The sequence below is a fragment of the Nicotiana tabacum genome, chromosome 24 (genome assembly GCF_000715075.1).
Source record: "Nicotiana tabacum cultivar K326 chromosome 24, ASM71507v2, whole genome shotgun sequence".
Taxonomy (NCBI): domain Eukaryota; kingdom Viridiplantae; phylum Streptophyta; class Magnoliopsida; order Solanales; family Solanaceae; genus Nicotiana; species Nicotiana tabacum.
The window spans coordinates 97,102,372-97,114,662 of record NC_134103.1 but is presented as its reverse complement, the minus strand read 5'-3'; positions in this window follow the sequence as shown (position 1 = coordinate 97,114,662).

Below are 12,291 nucleotides of genomic sequence, written 5' to 3'. Positions count from 1 at the left end.
TTTACACTGTGAATTCCATCTTTTACTATCTAATCGAAGGAAAATATAATTTCAAAAATATTAAAATGAGAACCAAATCAAGTATTTATTTTTGGCTTGCCTGACGGCGGTGTCTGGCGCCATCACGACCTTTAATGGATTTTGGGTCATGACAACAGGTCTTCTGGACAGACTAAAGAGCAGAACAAGAAGAAATTCAAGGGTAACTACTACAATTATGGAAAGACTGGTCACAAAGCCCTTGATTGTTGTTTGTCGAAAAAGGACAAAAAAAAGGGACAGGCCAACATAGTGAAGAAAAATGATGACATTGATGATCTGTGTGCAATGCTTTCGGATTCAACTTAGTTGAAAATCCGAAGGAGTGGTGGATTGACTCTGGAGCCACTCGACATGTTTGTGCTATCAAAGAATCATTTGCGACTTACTCTATTGTTGGTCCCGAAGAAGAGCTTTCTATGAGAAATACTGCAACAACCAAGATTGAGGGTTATGGGAAGATATTCCTGAAGATGACTTCTGGCAAGGTGTTAACGCTCAACAATGTTCTTCATGTTCCTACTATTAGGAAAAATTTAGTTTCAACTTCTTTACTTGTTAAGAATGGATTCAAATGTGTATTTGTATCTGACAAAGTTGTTGTAAGCAAGAATGATATGTATGCTGGAAAGGGCTACCTTGTAAAGGGCCTTTTCAAACTCAATGTAATGGTTGTTGACAGTATTAATAAAATTTCAGCTTCTTCCTATTTATTGGATTCAAATGATTTATGGCATATTCGTTTAGGACATGTCAATTACAAAACCTTGCGGAAGTTAATTAATTTAGATGTATTGCCTAAATTCTAGTGTAATAAATTAAAATGTCAAATATGTGTTGAATCTAAGTTTGTAAAACATCCTTATAAGTCAGTTGAAAGGAATTCAAATCCTTTAGACTTAATTCATACTGACATTTGTGATATGAAGTCAATACCATCTCGTGGTGGGAAAAAGTATTTTATAACTTTTACTGACGATTGTACTCGATATTGTTATGTTTATTCGCTTAATAGTAAGGATGACACAATTGAAGTATTTAAGTAATACAATAATGAAGTGGAGAATCAATTGAATAAAAAGATTAAAATGATTAGAAGTGATAGGGGTAGAGAATTCGAATCTCCATTTGCAGAAATTTGTTTATAAAATATGGAATTATCCATCAAACTACTGCCCCCTACACACCTCAATCCAATGAAATTGCGGAAAGGAAAAATCGGACATTAAAAGAAATGATGAATGCCTTATTAATAAGTTCCGGCTTACCATAGAATTTGTGGGAGGGAATCTATCCTTACAGCTAACTGAATACTCAACAGAGTATCCCACAACAAAACACAATCTATTCCATATGAAAAATGGAGAGGAATAAAACCCAACTTAAAATATTTCAAAGTGTGGGGTGCTTAGCAAAGGTACAAGTACCTTTACCCAAAAGGGTAAATATCGGACCAAAAAATGTGGATTGTATTTTTATTGGATATGCTACAAACAGTAAAGCATGTCAGTTTTTGGTTCATAAATCTGATAATCCCGAAATTCATGTTAATACGGTAATTGAATAAGATAATGTTGAATTCTTTGAAAGCATCTATCCGTATAAAACTAAATACGTGTCGTTAAGTGAAAGACCTAAACGACCACGGGAAGAACCAAAGGAAAATACTCCAAGTAAAGAGGATCCAAGGCGTAGCAAACGTCAAAAAACATCTACTTCCTTTGGACTAGATTTTGTGACATTCTTGCTTGAAAATAAGCCTCAAACTTTCAAAGCAGCTATGTCATCTTCTGATTTAACATTTTGGAAAGAGGAAGTCAATAGTGAGATTCAATCAATTTTGGATAACCATACATAAGAATTGGTTGATCTTCCTCCAGGAAATAAACCTTTAGGTTTGAAATGGATCTTTAAATGAAAAATGAAAGCTGATGGCACTATTGAAAAATATAAGACAAGACTTGTTGTCAAAGGTTATAGACAAAAGAAAGGCCTTGATTACTTTGACACTTACTCACCAGTAACGAAGATAACATCTATTAGGGTGTTAGTGGCACTGGTGGCCATGTATGGTCTTGAAATCTATCAAATGGATGTTAAAACAGCTTTCTTAAATGGAGAATTGGAGGAATATATTTACAAGGAACAACATGAGGGTTTTGTGGTTCTGGGTAAAGAAAAGAAAGTGTGTAAATTTGTTAAGTCTCTTTATGGACTTAAACAAGCACCTAAATAATGGCATGCCAAATTTGACCAAACAATATTGGTAAATGGAATTAATGAGTATGACAAATGTGTTTACATTAAAAACACTCTAGGTTATGAAGTCATTGTTTGTTTATATGTTGATAATGAGCAAAGATATGGCAGATATAAATGCTACTAAGCGTATGTTGGCTAGCAAATTCAACAAGGTCTAGCATTATCACAGTCTCACTACATTGAAAAAATACTTGACAAGTTCAAGTATTTGGATTTCAAGATTGCCAAGACTCCAATTGACGTGAGTTATGCACTTCAAAAGAATGAAGGTGAAAATGACTCACAACTGGACTATGCAAGAAGTTTGATGTATATCATGAATTGTAAGCGACCAGATATAGCATGTGCTATTAGCAAACTGAATCGGTTTACAAGTAATTCCAATCAAATACATTAAATGGCAATGAAATGAGTTTTGGGGTATTTGAAACATACCCAAGACTATGCTCTGCATTATAACAAATATCCCTCAGTGGTTGAGGGATATAGTGATGCAAATTGGATCACCGGATCGACTGAATTTAAATCCACGAGTGGATATATATTCACAATTGGGGGTGGAGCAGTGTCTTGGAAATCATCCAAACAAACATGCATCGCCCGTTCTACAATGAAATATGAATTCATAGCTTTAGACAAGGCCGGTGAAGAAGCTGAATGGCTCTGAAATTTCTTGGAAGATATTCCATTTTGACCCAAACCTTTGGCACATATATATATACATTGTGATAGTCAAGCGGAAATAGGTAGGGCATGGAGCGTTATGTATTATGAAAAATCTCGTCATATACGACAGAGACATAATACTATTAGACAACTACTCTCTAGTGGTGTTATCACGATTGACTACGTAAAGTCAAGAGATAACGTGCCAAATCCACTTACAAAAGGCCTATCGAGAGAGTCGGTTGAAAGATCATCGAAGGGAATGGGATTAAGGCTGAGGACAAGTCATCATGACGGTAACTCTACCTAGCAGCCTGGAGATCCCAAGATCTAGGTTCAAAGAGATCTAACAAAGTTATGAATGACGGTTCAACAGTGTCCAATAACTCAACCCATTCTCGTGATGAAGACAATGTTCAGAAATCAGGGTAAAGCATCAAGGCTTTTTGATGAGTCAATAAAGCTTAAAGCTTTTTAATGATTTGCTAAGTTTGGTAGGAAATGACCGGATAGTGTGTCTATAGGATAATACGTTTAGAAATCACCTATGTGAGTGTGAAGTGTAAGCTGCTTCAAGGGGAATGAAAGTAAAGGCTCATTCTCTAAGCACTCATGAAACCAGGCGGTGTTCATGGCTGAAACGAACACAACCATGAGAACCATAGATGGTTAAGATTTTATTGTGTGACTTATGTTGTCTAGGTATACAACAAATCTTGACGGTTCAAAGATATCAAATCTACCGATTGACCGAGTGTATCTTATATAAGTTCACTAAGGAAAGTTCAAAGAGAATACTACTTATCTAAATGCAATTAATCATTGCATGTAAATCACACACTCATCCGTGCATTTTGTTGTCTTATAGCCATTCCCCATTCATGTGGGGGATTGTTGGGATTAAAAGAGTGGTGAATGGGAAATGGACGAAATAAAGTGAAGGAAAAGTGAGCTCCCTTTTGCTTTGGAAAGAGAAAGTGTCCCTCATTGGTGGTGGAAAGAAAAGTAAATGTGCTTATATTGAGAAAGCACTTCCCTTGGTGTTAAATGGGTTGGAAAGAAATTAAGCCCCACGTCGTCATCGTCGTCGCTCGCTCGGCTCGGCTTCGGCTTCAGATTCAGATTCGGATTTGGTCAAAGATTGATTGGTTAATCTTTTTGGACAAAATTTCTTTCAATTATTTAATTAATTAACAAAAAATCAACCTGGAATAATCTAGGACCTATAAATATGCCTTGATACCAAAATCTTTCCTTACGAAATTTTCATTCTTCTTCTTCTTCTTCTTCTTCTTCTTCTTCTTCTCTATGAAATTTTCAGTGTGTTTTACAACCATTAAGTGTTTGGAAGTTCATTAGAGTTTTTGGTACCAATACACTGGTGAGTTAAGTCATTTTTTCCTGGGAGGATAATATTCTAAAACCTCGGGTACTTGAGGGGAATAATTTTCTCAATGATACATTGTGCATTCAATTGGCTCGATTTCATTCAAAAATAATTTTTTACATCCTGTGTCTGATTATTTAAATTTCTGCTATACTACTGTTTTTCTATTTCTACTTTTTGTTTCAGAAAACTTGTTGTTTCATATATTTTATAGTATTACAGTTTGACTAACAAAATCCACGTAAGACTCATGCATGAAGCCTTCCCCTCTTCAACTTTGACATGAATTCAAATACGTCTCAGAAGTTACCTTCTAATGAATGCCATTTAAAACTTTCAAGTCAAACAAGAATTTCCTTGTTTACTTTTAGAAGAATTCTTTTTTTTATAGGGAATGTTACACCACCTTAAACAATCTATATAAGGGAACTTTGTTGCCTTTACCTTGGCATATAAGAGTCGTGAACATAGGGTTCCTTTTACGCTGAGCACGGTTGCTCATACTCTGCTTTCACTTCTTTAACTTCTTTCACTATGATAGCATGTTTGGCCAAGCCGAAGAAATCAGGTGATGGTTCTTGTCAAGAGAAGAGACTCGATGATTTGTTGACTTAGCAGTTGGTTATGAATTTCTACACATCTCTTCCGTCGTGGCAGTATCGCAAGAGTTGGAACAGCACTTATATGTGTTATGAGGTGCGTTGTGGGCATCAGATTCGTGGAATTTCGGCTATTGTTATCAAAGGACATTATTATGGTCGTGTGAATTATGCGGTGAATTGTGTGAATTCAGTAAGGGTATACAGTCATGTTTGGTACAGTATGTAATGATTGATACAGTGTTCGTATGCTAGAAACAGGCCTAGTATGAAATTTCGGATGTTGGAATCTCACTCTAAGGCTTTTTGACTAAATAAACAGGGGAATCTTCAGACTGGATCAAGCTAATATGCTCAACTGGGTTGTGGTAGCATGGATAGGTGCTCAAGGGGTTAAAACAATGATTTCAGCAAAATTCGGAGCAGTTCTTAGCACGTTCGAGGACGAACGTATGTTTAAGTGGGAGAGAATATAACGACCTGACCAATCATTTTGAGCTCTAGTGCATCATTCGATGGTTTGAGGCCATGAGTAGCTTCACTTCGGGTATTATGACTTGTACGTGTGGTTGGAATTGAAATTCGGAAAATTCGAAGTTGATTTGGAGAGAAAATTCTAATTTCGAAAGCTTTAAGTTGGAAGAATTGACTAAGGTTTAACTTTTGAGTAAACGACCTCAGAATCAGGATTTGAAATTTCAACAGGTATGTATGATGATTTTGGGCTTGGACGTATATCCGGATCGGGTTTTGGATGACCCGGGAGCGTTTCGACACCTATTGTGGAAAGTTGGTATTTTGGAAGGATTTGATAAATTTGGGTTGAAGTATATTTTAATGTTATCGATGTCTGTTTTGGATTTCGAGTTTGGGAATAGCTCCGCATGGTGATCCTGCTCTTAGGAGCGCGTCCGGATGTGGATTTGGAGGTCCATAGGTCATTTTGGGATCTTTTTGCGAAAGTTGGAATTTGAGGGTTTTTGGGAAGTTTGACCGGGACTGGACTTTTTGATATTGGGGTCGGATTCCGATTTTAGAAACTGGAGTAGGTCCGTAATGTCGAATATGACTTGTGTGCTAAATTTGAGGTCAATCGGATGTGATTTGATAGGTTTCGACATCGAATATGGAAGTTCTAAAGTTCATTAAGCTCGAATTGGGGTGCGATTCATGATTTCGATGTTGTTTGATGTGATTTGAGGCCTTGAGCAGGTCCGTGTTATGTTATGGGACTGGTTTGTGTGATTGGACGGGGTCCTGGGGCCTCGGGTGTGTTTCTGGATGGTATCGGATCAAGTCGAGCTATTTTGGAACTATTGTTGCTGGTTCTGGTTTTGTCCTTCATGAACGCGAAGGGAGTCCCGCGTTCGCGAAGAGGGATTTTGTGGCTGCTGGCAATTAGCCTTCACGAACGTGAGGCAGAAGCTGGGCAAACCTTCGTGAAAGCGACATAGGGGTCGCAAACGCGAAGAAGGAAGAGGACTGGGGGACCTGGAGTCATTTAGCCTTCGCGAACGCGAAGCTTTGACCGCGAACGTGAAGCAGTAGGGCCTGAAGGCATCGCGAACGCGAGGCTTTGGTTGCGAACGCGAAGAAGGGGCAACAAGTATAGTAAGAGATAGATTTACAAAGTAAATGATAGTATTTTCATGACTACAATACTGAACAGCCCATAATCACCCCCAAAACCCGGTGTCACAAGTATATGAGCATCAACTAGGAAATATATTAGAAATACAACATTTGTATGTAAGTACAATTAGAAAAGAGAGGGTAGATAACTCTGATGGAAACTCTGTGTGTTGCGAATTCGCAACATGGGATGCAACTCACCTAAATCCCCGAAATAGCCACGCCTCTGCGCCCATAAGTCTTCTAGACATATATGCACCTGCACAAAAATATGCAGCAAGTGTAGTATGAGTACGTAAATCAACGCGTACCCAGTAAGTATCTAGTCTAACCTCGAAGAAGTAGTGACGAGGGGTCGACTCCGACACTTACTATGGGCTAACGATAAATACCGATATTATACGTAAGCATAGATTGTATAAAACAACTGTAAACTCAATAACAAGAAGTGAGTGGACAATTCTTTTATTAATAGGAAAATTTTGCAAATTTATTCCTGTCATTAAACAATTTATATCTCAAGCCAAAAAAGCAATATCAATTATAATTGGTTCCAAAGATTTATCATGCACAAATTATACCGAGGGTGTACGGCCCGATCCAATATATATTTAAACTGTGCACAGCCGAGGGTCGAACGGCACGAACCATAGATACATCTATCTGCTACCGAGGCGTTTGGCCCGCTCCACAAATAGAAAATATTTTAAGGAAAACACAAATTCTGAACAACAGTCAAGTGTTCCATTCACAACTTCAAGTAAGTGAAATTTAATTCTTTTATCAGGTTTCCAAAGACTTAAGCAATTAAGCTAACAAGTAGGGTACACACATTGTAAGTATAGCATGATATGGGTCCTAGACTACCCGGACAATAGCATTATTAGTAGCTACGTACGGACTCCCGTCACCGCGTGCGTACGTAGCCCCCACAAATAAAAGCACATTTTAATTCAATTCACCTGTGGGGTTAATTCCCTCTTACAAGGTTAGAAAAGAGACTTACCTCGCTCCGAAATTCCATAACCGGTTCCAAAGCCTTTCCAACAACTCAAATCGATGCCCATCACTCCAAAACTAGTCAATAAATGTGCAAATCCATAAATATATACTCTAATACTCATTATAATCCAATTTACAACAATTCCCAACTCCGCTGGAAAAGTCGATAAAAATACCCTCGGGCCCACGTGCCCGGATTCCGAAAATTTTCGAAGATAAACATTACCCATAGCCTCATGAACTCAAATATATAGATTATTCTAAATTCATGCCCACGTTCGTGGTCAAAAATCCAAAAATACCGATTTCTAGACTATCCACCAAAACCCCAAAGTTTTACAAATTTTCATGAATTTCCATGTTAAAATCTATATATAATCCAAGTATTTAACTCAAAATACACGGGAATCACTTACCTCTTTGATGTTGATGGAACCCCTCTCAAGATTCTCTCTAAAATCGCCTAAGTCCAAGTGGGAAATGAGGGAAATGAGCTAAGTCCCGAAATAAAAGCCCTTACTCCAGTCGCAGACGTCGCATTTGTGACATCTGGTTCGCAAATGCGATGGTCGCAATTGCGACAAAAGCATCGCAAATGCGAAGGAGAGACACCCCTTCCAAGGTCGCATTTGCGACCAAAATCTTCACAAATGCAAAGAGGACAGATTTGAAAAAGTGATAAAATGTTCGCAAATGCGAACCCCTCAGAAATTTCCCACCCTCGCAAATGCGAACTCCTTCCTCGCAAATGCGATCAAATTGATCCGAAACAACCCCGGAACGCACCCGACGCCCCTGGGACCCCGTTCAATCACATTAACCTGTCCCAAAACATGACCCAAACTTGCTCGAGGCCTCAAATCACGCCAAACAAAGTCGAAATCATGAGTCACACCCCAATTCAATCTTAATGAACTTTAGAACTTCAAACTTCTACATTCGATGCCGAAACCTATCAAATCACGCCCGATTGACCTCAAATTGTGCACACAAGTCACATTTGATATTACGGACCTACTCCAACTTTCGTAATCGGATTTCAACCCCTATATCAAAAAGTCTACTCCCGGTCAAACTTCTCAAAATCATCCAAATTTCCAACTTTCGCCAATTGATGCTGAAATGACCTACGGACCTCCAAATCAACGTCTGGACACGCACCTAAGACTAAAATCACCATACGGAGCCATTCCCAGGCTCTGAATCCCAAACGGACGTCGATAACATTGAAATATATTTCAACCCAAATTCATGAAATTCTTTCAAAATGCCAACCTTGCACAATAGGCGCCGAAATGCTCCCGGGTCGTCCAAAACTTGATCCGAACATACGCCCAAGTCCAAAATCATCATACGAACCTGTTGGAACCTTCAAATCCCGATTCTGATGTCGTTTACTCAAAAGTCAAACATTAGTCAATTCCTCCAACTTAAAACTTCCGAATTTAGAATTTTCTTTCCAAATCGACTCCGAACTTCCCGAAACTCAATTCCTACGAAACGTACAAGTCATAATACTTGAAGTGAAGCTACTCATGGCCTCAAACCACCAAACGACGCGCTAGAGCTCAAAATGACCGGTCGGGTTGTTACATTCTCTCCCACTTAAATATACGTTCGTCCTCGAACGTGCTAAGAACTGTTTTGGGGTTGTCCAAAATTACTGTTTAATACCTCGTGCACCTAACCATTCTACCACAACCCAGTTGGGCACATTAGCTTGAGCCCGTCTGAAATTCCTCCCTTTTATTTAGTCAAATAAGCCTTAGAGCCAAATTCCAACATTTGAAATTCTCCACGATACCAGATTCTAACACACGAACACCGTATCAATCACCAGACTGCGTACCAAAACATGATAGTATACCCTTGCTGAATTCACACCCTGCATCGCATAATTCACCTAACCATAATAACATCCCATGACCACAATAGCTGAAATTTCACGAATTTGGTGCTCACAACACACCTCATGACAGCTATAAGTAATGTTCCAACTCTCGTAATACTGCCACGACAAAAAATAAAGACGGGTAAATCTCATAACCACCTGCAGAATAAACAATTCATGGAGTCTCTCCTCCTGACAAAAACCATTACCTCACTCTGAACTGAATAACGATATCTTCTCTTTAATGCACCTTATATAAATCTGGTCACACTAATTTCAGGTCCAATAATCTTGTCTCACCCAGTATAAGCTGCTCAAGCAATAAGCCACCTTAGACACTGCCAAAAGTATCATATGATGCCACAATGTGCCAACAAGCTACAAACTCGAATGTGATACATAAGGAAAAATGAACTCTGGAAAGAACTACTCAACCCACGTAACTAATTAAACAATTGAAAAGATGTCATGAACCTTCCTCCAAAAATGATGGACACAACACACGAGAATAGATATAGGGAACTGAACTCCACATCCCACTGTTGCGGCATGCAATCCAATCCACACATGACACCGTTGCGGCATGCATCCCGATCCAACCATGATACCCGTGGCGGCGTGCCACCTGATCCAAACAACATACCCATGGTGGCGTGCCACCCGATCCAAACAACATACCCGTGACGGCGTGCCACCCAATCCACACATAATAATCTAAAGAAAACACACATCGATCCGTAACGCTTATACTCACGAGATGCCTGAATATCAACCATAAGCACGCCAAGTGCATAATACAAATCCTAGGGAGACGGGTAGCGTCATACGCTATAAAACTCAAGCACAACTAAGTAATCAAGAGCCATCCTGCTCACATAACACCATCGCTACGCGGGACCTCAACACATTGTACAAGTAATCAAGTCGTCTCACTAGCCACATGGCACAATAGAGTATTACATGAAATAGCTGGCGACGAAATTAACATCCCACGCCCGAATACTATTCCATAAGGAATGCTATGCTGAATGAACACACACAGGCTGGTGTAGAGTACACATCCACATTTGGACCCATTAACGGACCTCAAACTGATTTTGATCATACCATGCTTGGGAAAATAACCTCTCAAGGATCCACAATGACCTTTTTCCTATGACACGCAAGAATAACCGTCAAATCCGGAACAAACTTCCACAATTCACAACTAACTGAATAGAGCGCCTTTTCAGGCCAAAACCCTCACATTAGCGATAGTACAAAAATCTCCATACTTGATTTCAATCTTTAATCAATCAAGCGACTACATGTCACACTTATACAATCTTCCCGTGGGATACGCTCCCACGACCTTCCGCACCATGTAACAAGTCTACACCTCCATACCGCCGGCCACATTAATGTTGTAAAGCAAATCAAGAATCCGCAAATCAGTAAACAAAGCCTCTTACACATGACACTGATCTCAGGTGATGCTAAAGAAAATACCAGCTAATTCTAACCATCTGAATTATTTCCTGCTCGTCCGAGCTCGTGACATTTTTGTCAACACCGAACCGCAACCTTGATCCTCAGCTTTCGATTTCCATGTCGCTCACTGCATCTAACATGAAAATATGTGAGAGTAAAATAATTCCATAATAACCCCTGAGCTACTAATAGAATAAACACTCCTTCATATAGCAACTCATTTCAGGAGAACCATTGCAACACATGACCGAATTCTCATAACCACAGAAAATACAACACCGAGTAGTGGTCTAAACCACCATGACCCTTCCGGGATCCATTTACACATAACATGCCACAATACCTAGAATGCCTCCAAGTAAAATCAATTACAGCGGTCGTAAAGCCTCGCACGTATCCCCACAACCATCTGTAAAACATAACACGTTGAAGGAACTGATCATTGCCACATCATGCCGATTCAACCATTGCTAACTGATCCGACTTCTCCTAATTTACTCCGGACTTTCCTTAGGAGTAATAATAGATCCATTCAAAACATGACAAACCCAATTCGCACTCATCCAGAAGGACCCTATTTCACGAGACCACGTTGTCTCAAAACCCACAAACCATCTCATACCTTCCTTGTGCGCACATTCGCATCTTCAACTGGTACACCCATTCTGATATTTCCTTTATGAATCCGAAGTTATTTTCTCCCATTCCTCCAGTGCTACACCACAGACCGATGATAACATAGAACACTCCAAACCCCTTTTTGTAATTTGTTCCAATGCTCGATACTTAACCATACTACAGACTCAAAATCCTTAGGCACCGCACTTTAAATTTTTTTAATCCACTAGGACCGTTGTTGAGAGTCACCCACTCTGACTTGTTCCCAAATATGATCAAACTCCAAGGCTCTCCTAGCATATGAATTCCCTCTCAAAGAAGCACCCGGTTAAATCACCTTTCTTGTACATTACATCTACACGAAGCATAAATTCTGAGACTTCCCAAAGCCTGAACATGAATCGATAAGGCCAATTATAGCACACATTCCTCAAATCCTTTGCTCAAATCACCACTGATGTTCTCTTTCCTTGTCGTAATAACCCACCAATATGTCGATAACCAGAAACCTCACAAGTAGACAACCATGCAATCCAATCGTAGGCGGTGGGGCTCTCCCACTTAGCTTGAAACTACCATTACATAACCCTGGAACCTACCAAGATTCCTTCTTCCTCACTGACATGACCTCGCGCAATCGACCCGCCAAATTCCTCGAAATCTTCATGTTGATCATTTCATGAACACTCTGAATCCCTAGCCACATTGACATGTTCGACCTCATA